This window comes from Mytilus californianus, unplaced genomic scaffold (genome assembly GCF_021869535.1).
Source record: "Mytilus californianus isolate M0D057914Y unplaced genomic scaffold, xbMytCali1.0.p SCAF_6, whole genome shotgun sequence".
NCBI lineage: Eukaryota > Metazoa > Mollusca > Bivalvia > Mytilida > Mytilidae > Mytilus > Mytilus californianus.
In genome coordinates this window covers 48,537,874-48,544,915 of record NW_026262712.1, presented here as the reverse complement: position 1 = coordinate 48,544,915, position 7,042 = coordinate 48,537,874, and the positions used below count along the sequence as shown (strand labels likewise).

General features: G+C 31.3%; 1 long non-coding RNA gene across 1 annotated transcript; it reads right to left on the bottom strand.

The window, feature by feature from the left end:
• Positions 1-3,901: 3,901 nt before the first annotated feature.
• LOC127706958 (uncharacterized) lies at positions 3,902-6,452 on the bottom strand. The gene is made up of 3 exons (XR_007984671.1): positions 6,243-6,452; positions 4,917-5,107; positions 3,902-4,305 (listed from the first exon to the last, which is right to left on the bottom strand). It is a non-coding gene; the product is annotated as an uncharacterized LOC127706958 (long non-coding RNA).
• Between the last annotated feature and the right edge of the window lie 590 nt (positions 6,453-7,042).

Below are 7,042 nucleotides of genomic sequence, written 5' to 3'. Positions count from 1 at the left end.
TGGACCCTTTTGACCTCAATGTGGACCAATTTGATAACGGGGCCCAAAAATCAAAATACATGGTTAGATTCAGCATATCAAAGAACCCCATATATTCATTTTTTGTTGAAATCAAACAAAGTTTAATTTTGGACTCCAACTTGGACCAACATGAAAACTGGGCCCATAATCAAAAATCTAAACACATGTTTAAATTCAGCATATCAAAGAACCCCAAGAATTCAATTTTTGTTAAAATCAAACTAAGTTTAATGTTGGACCCTTTGGACCTTAATGTAGACCAATTTAAAAAACGGGACCCAAAATTAAAAATCTAAATACATGGTTAGATTTGGCATATCAAAGAACCCCAATAATTCAATTTTTGATGAAATAAAACAAATTTTAATTTTGGACCCTTTTGACCTCGATATGAACCAATTTGATAGCGGGGCCCACAAATAAAAAATCTAAACACAATCATGGTTAGATTCAGCATATCAAAGAACCCCATATATTCAATTTTTGTTGAAATCAAACAAAGTTTAATTTTGGACCCCAATTTGGACCAACTTGAAAACTGGGCCCGAAATCAAAAATCTAACTACATGTTTAGATTCAGCATATCAAAGAACCCCATATATTCAATTTTTGTTAAAATCAAACTAAGTTTAATTTTGGACCCTTTGGACCTTAATGTAGACCAATTTGAAAACTGGACCCAAAATTAAAAATCTAAATACACAGTCAGATTTGGCATTACAAATAAATATGGTCAAAGATTTTACAAATCTAATGCGCCATACTGTGTTATTAAAGATTACTTCTTGAAATTTTTCAATATTTGAAATTTGAAAAAAAAATAATATTTGAAGAATAATTTTTTTTAATTTCTGAAATTCTTTCCCTCAAGATATGGTCATAATCTCAATTCAAATTTCCAATGGAATTTGCAACCATAATTACCCATTTAAATTTACCATAGTGCTAACTTAATCTATTTTATAATAGAATTTAAAATATGGTGTCAAATCTTTCATATGGATTTTTTTGGTAAAAAAGAAAAAGATGCAACATTTGCAGATATTTTTACTGGTCTTCCTTTATAAATATGCATTTCTTTAAACATTATTTAAAAGAGTGTAAGGGAAGTAATCAAAATGTTGTATGTGGATTACCTCCCTTACACTGTTTTAAATTGTCTTAATTGTTCATTAACCATTACTTTATATAATTTAAAAGCAGTGTAAGGGAGGTAATTCAAATGATGTATTTGATTTATCTTCCTTACACTGCTTTAAATTATGTTTTGTACTAAAGTATTTTGTCCATATAAAAATGCTTGTTTTTTGCCCCTTTTATGGCCCCTAATTCCTAAAATTTTGAGGCAATTACCCCAAAAAACAATGCCAACATTCCCTTTGTGATATGGAACCTTGTGGTACAATGTCAGAGAGACCCATACACTAACACACAAGTTATGTCTGGAAGTTACAAAAATGCTTATTTTTGGCCCCTAATTCCTTAACTGTTGGTACCATAACCCCCAAAATCAATCCCAACCTTCCTTTTGTGGTATTGAACCTTATGGTAAAATTTCATAGAGATCCATTCACTTAAACTAAAGTTAGAGTGCGAAAACCAATGTGTCTTCGGACGACGACGACGCCAACGTCATACCAATATAAGATCGCAAAATTTTTTTGCGGTCGTATAAAAACTTGACACTGAGAAATGAACCGTGAAAATGAGGTCAAGGTCAAATAAAACCTGCAAGACTGACATGTAAATCATAAAATATTTCCATACACCAAATATAGTTGACCTATTGCATATAGGATTAGAAAACAAGACCAAAACACAAAAAACTTAACTTTGACCACTGAACCATGAAAATGAGGACAAGGTCAGATGACATCTACCAGTTGGACATGTACACCTTACAATCATTCCATATACCAAATATAGTAGACCTACTGCTTATAGTATCTGATATATGGACTTGACCACGAAAACTTAACCTTGTTCACTGATCCATGAAATGAGGTCGAGGTCTGACGGGCATGAGGACCTTGCAAGGTACGCACATACTAAATATAGTTATCCTATTACTCATAATAAGAAAGAAATTAACATTACAAAAAAATGTTGACTTTTTTTTCAAGTAGTCACTGAACCATGAAAATGAGGTCAAGGACAATGGACATATGACAGACGGAAACTTCGTAACATGAGGCATCTATATACAAAGTATGAAGCATCCAGGTCTTCTAGCTTCTAAAATATAAAGCTTTTAAGAAGTTAGCTAACGCCGCCGCAACCGGATCACTATCCCTATGTCGTGCTTTCTGCGACAAAAGTCGCAGGCTCGACAAAAATCAATGAAATATTCAAAGGATACAATGAAGCTAGCCATATGAAATATTTTTATACGCCCGTTTACGGGACGTATTATGGTATACCGTTGTCCGTCCGTCCGTCCGTCTGTCCGTCCATCTGTCCGTCGTCAACATGTCAGACATTAACTCAAAAATGCTTTAACCAATTTGCATAAAACTTTGGTGAATTGTTTATATCTATTGACGTGAGCTCCCTTTCGTTTTTTATAAAATTTAGATTTTACGTTTCCGAGTTATGGGGTTTTATTCATTAAAAAAAGGGGGATTTTCCAGTTTTCGGACAATAAGTCAAGAATGCTTTCACCAACTTGCAAGAAATTGTGGTGAATTGTTTATATCTATTGACATGAGCTCCCTTTTGGATTTTTATAAATTTTAGATTTTACGTTTCTGAGTTACAGGGTTTTATTCATAAAAAAAGGGGGGATTTTCCAGTTTTCGGACAAAAACTAAAAAATTCTTTCAGCAATTTCGTATGAAACTTTGGTGAATTGTTTGTATGTATTGATGTAAGCTCCCTTTAGAATTTTATAAATTTTACATTTTACATTTCTGAGTTATGGGGTTTTATTCATTAAAAAAAGGGGTGATTTTCCAGTTTTCGGACAATAACTCAAAAATGCTGTCACCAATTCTCATGAAACTTTGGTGAATTGTTTATATCTATTGATGTAAGCTCCCTTTTTATTTCCATAAATTTCTAATATGACATTGAGAATTAATTGAACTTTATTTGTTTATAGTCTGACAACAGATTTACTAAGTATTGGGGACTATTGCACAACAGCAAGAAATCTTTAATTGAATATAAATTCAATTCATATAACCAATTTCAAGTTCTTTGACTACATTTATTCAGAAACCTATAATATGTCACATATTTAATTACAATCCAAATTCAGACCTGAATCAAGCTTGAATATTGTGTCCATTTTTGCCCCAACTGTTCAGGGTTGGACCTCTGCGGGCGTATCTAGCTGCGCTCAGTGAAGCAGTTTATTTTGTATGTTGTGCACCTCTTTTCTCCTTTCAGTGGCAGGGACTATGTTATATGGTTGGCTGTATCATAACTTGTGATAGGATATAGTTATGCAGTGTTAAATGCCATTCCCAATGGGACACAGATCCCCACGCAACCCCAAATTGATAGGAATAAAATAATTAAATTATTTCACTCAATCTCAACAACAGGACAAAAGTGAAGGAAATCAACCTAAGCATACTAGATTATTTAAGTATGTGATATGTGATAAATATTCAAAAGTGAGATTATTTGATCAAATCTAGCCTTATGATACAATTTCTTGAAAAAGTATTAAAGCAAAATTGAGTTCTTCTACAACATATGGGCAAATGTCTAATTTTCCATTAATAAAGTCCAATAATTCTGGAAAGGCAAAACTTGAATTCGCCAAAAGCAAAATGAGCTTTCTGTAAATTACACTCATACAAAATAAAAGGGAAACACTTGAGGCCAGAGCTGAGGGAAGATATATTCGGTTGTCAAAAGTATACCGGTAAAATAAAACATATGGAATCTTATTTATTATATAACAGTGATATTGCTTTGATAAAAAATTTCATGAAAACAACTGAGTCAATAATCTGAATTTTTTACTAAATATTGTAACATTTCACTTATGCACATTTTAATGTTTATGAGTCTGTCATATTTAAAAATCCTCTTTTTACTACACTTTGGAGCCCATAGTCTGCTAAAGCTTCATTTATTTAATCCTGCATTAGTTCAACAAAAATGTCTGCTAATAATCACTTGAACCACCTGAGTTATTTGGTGGGGTTACCATTCTGTACATGAATATATCTCTCTTAATAAATTTCGTATACATTTTGTAAATTGCTGATTCCAGGTATTAAATTTTTTTTTCTCCAGTAAAATTATTCTTCTGACACGATGTGTTGTGTACTGAAAAAAGAAAATATTTTGTTATTAAATTAAAGTTTGTTAATTCAATGAAAATGTAATGAAGAATGATAATTATAACATATTGTATTTCATTGTTATGGCCATCTATGACCCCAATACAGTCTGCTTAAGTCATTCTCTTATCTGAAAATATGGACAAATACATTAAAACACTTCATTAGGATATAATGCACATCTTGTAAGAGTTACTTCCCTTGTATTGTTTTTAATCATTTAAATTAATTTTAAATTACTGTACCCTTCATTCTTGAAATTAGGTTTTAAATCCAAATGAAACGATATTGACATTTACACAGCATAGATAATAGAATAAAATCTTTAAACTATTAAAAGTATACCATTTGGCCTTAAAGTCCGAATGATTCCTTGGCCTATATCCTATAAATTTTAAGTTCCAATCCCAATTTATTACATTGGCAACTTTCATGTCTAACTGTTAAATGCAGAATATTTTCAGTCTGTTTCCTTATGAAAACAGTTTAAATACCATGTATATTATGTTTTTGTTTCATATTTGGGGGATTGAAATCATAGCACATTGTCAATAACCTACTTTTGTAACCATAAACAGACAATTTTGGATAACTTACCCTTAATATATTGTAGTCCTATTGTTTTCTGTTAACAAAAATAATTTTGCTTTCAACATCACTGGACATTCCGTTTGATTACTGTTTTCTTGTTGTATGTACAGAATATCATACATGTACAAGTATTTTTGTTTGAATAAAAAAGTCCTCTGTTTTGAATTTTTGATCCATAGTGAACATCTTTCTCCATCCTGTAAATATAAAGCAAATTTACATACAATTACTATTAATGTTTATTTACCAAATTATTCAAAGCAAAATTAAACTTTGCATTGTTATTATCAACACATGAATACAAATTTGCCAAATAAATTACCAAGAAAATACATGTATTTATTTAAGTATTATAGATAAATTATGTCCCCAGCATTTTTGCTCAATACATGTACATAAAAGTTTCAGACAAAGAAAACATTTCAAAAGTCTTGAAAAATAATTTTTAGGTTTAACAAGGAGCAAATTTATGTTATACCAAACCTTTTGATAACATTTTTATATTTAATAGTTTGCATAAACATCATAAGATCATAACATGTCTATTGTACAATGCAAGCTGAAATTTTATACATTTTGGGGGCACTCAAAACCCAGTTTTATTTTAATTTAAATCCTGGAATATTGTTAATGGATTATCATTTCTAAGTAGATTGTTTATATAATCATTGGAAGAATATAACATGTCAGATATAACATGTATAAAGAAATTGTAAATTAATTAGTTTCTGGGGATTCATGTAATGCAAAGCAGCATGTGTACAAGCTTTTCAAATGGGTGGGTGATTGGTTAATTTCAATGTGTAAATTTCTTTTATAATTTTAGAGTAATGATTTAGAGGATGGCTATCTTAATTAATTTTTTTATGGGAAAGATCTGGTACATGTCTATATCATGGTGATAACCGAACATAAAATAAACATTGCTCTGACAAGAGTGCTGACACAGGATGAACATGAATATTCTGTCCAATAAAAAGGAAAGAACAATTGTGTACAGATTGAAAAAAATTAATAAGCCATAAAAGTAAAATAAGAAGATGAATATAATGTCCCCTTAAATTCCTTCTACCCACCCACCCACATAAAAATAAAAATTTTCGTACGAGTATGGATAGTGAACACCCCATTGACAGAAACAAGTGCTTGTGATTGATTTCCATTTGTATTATATGTTAATATAGTAATGAAAGTTTTTTTAAATATTAAATTTTGGTGTATATGAAATGGGACGCCTCTGATTTGATAATGGACTTTTGAGTTGAATTTGAGACGGTCAGCAAAATTCATGTGTATTTGGGGGAGAAATTACCCCCTTTTTAGAGAACTTACAGTCGGCATTACACGTGATCATCCGTGCTTTCAAATTTGATTAATTTTGGTCCGCATTTGCTGTTAGAGGTTTACAATGTTCTATTATCTGAGCACGAAGTGATAGCGTGAATATTTTCCAGGGAGATTGTGAAGAACACTTTGAACAGTTTGAAAACGGATGTTGACAACTTGTGTGGGTATAATATTCCCGGAGACAAGGACGGATACCTAAGACCGAAATCCGAATATAATTCACCAGTGGTTGGTGTAAATAGTGTATTCAATATATGAAAAGGAAATGATGAAAAATGGGATTTCAATTTTCATGTTTCATATAATTTTACACTTTATTTTTGCCGTTTAAATCATTTTTTGGGATTCCACTTATTTGAAAATAATTAACTCGGTATAACTGAAATAATCCTTTACCTTTTATGTTGTGTGGCATTAAGTTTTAGCATCCAAGAATGTCATAAATGCACCTTTACAGCATGAAATGCCAAATCCAACGTCAAACAATGGCCGCCATTACGTGTTGACAACGTCGTCTAATGACCGTATTACTGAGCACCGAAATCAATACTCAAGCGCTTCCGGTTGTCCTACTGATTAGCCGTGTTACGAAAAGGTAAATACTCGACGCTGAGGTTGACATGTGATTATCGCATCAAAACCCAAAAGTGATTTAAAGATTTAAATTACCTATGTATCAATTGAATCTTGTGTTTTAACTGCATAGAACTGACATTTCTTATAACAGATGTCCTGTTGGAAACCTTATAATAGACAATATCATTATATAAATATTCCTTATGAAA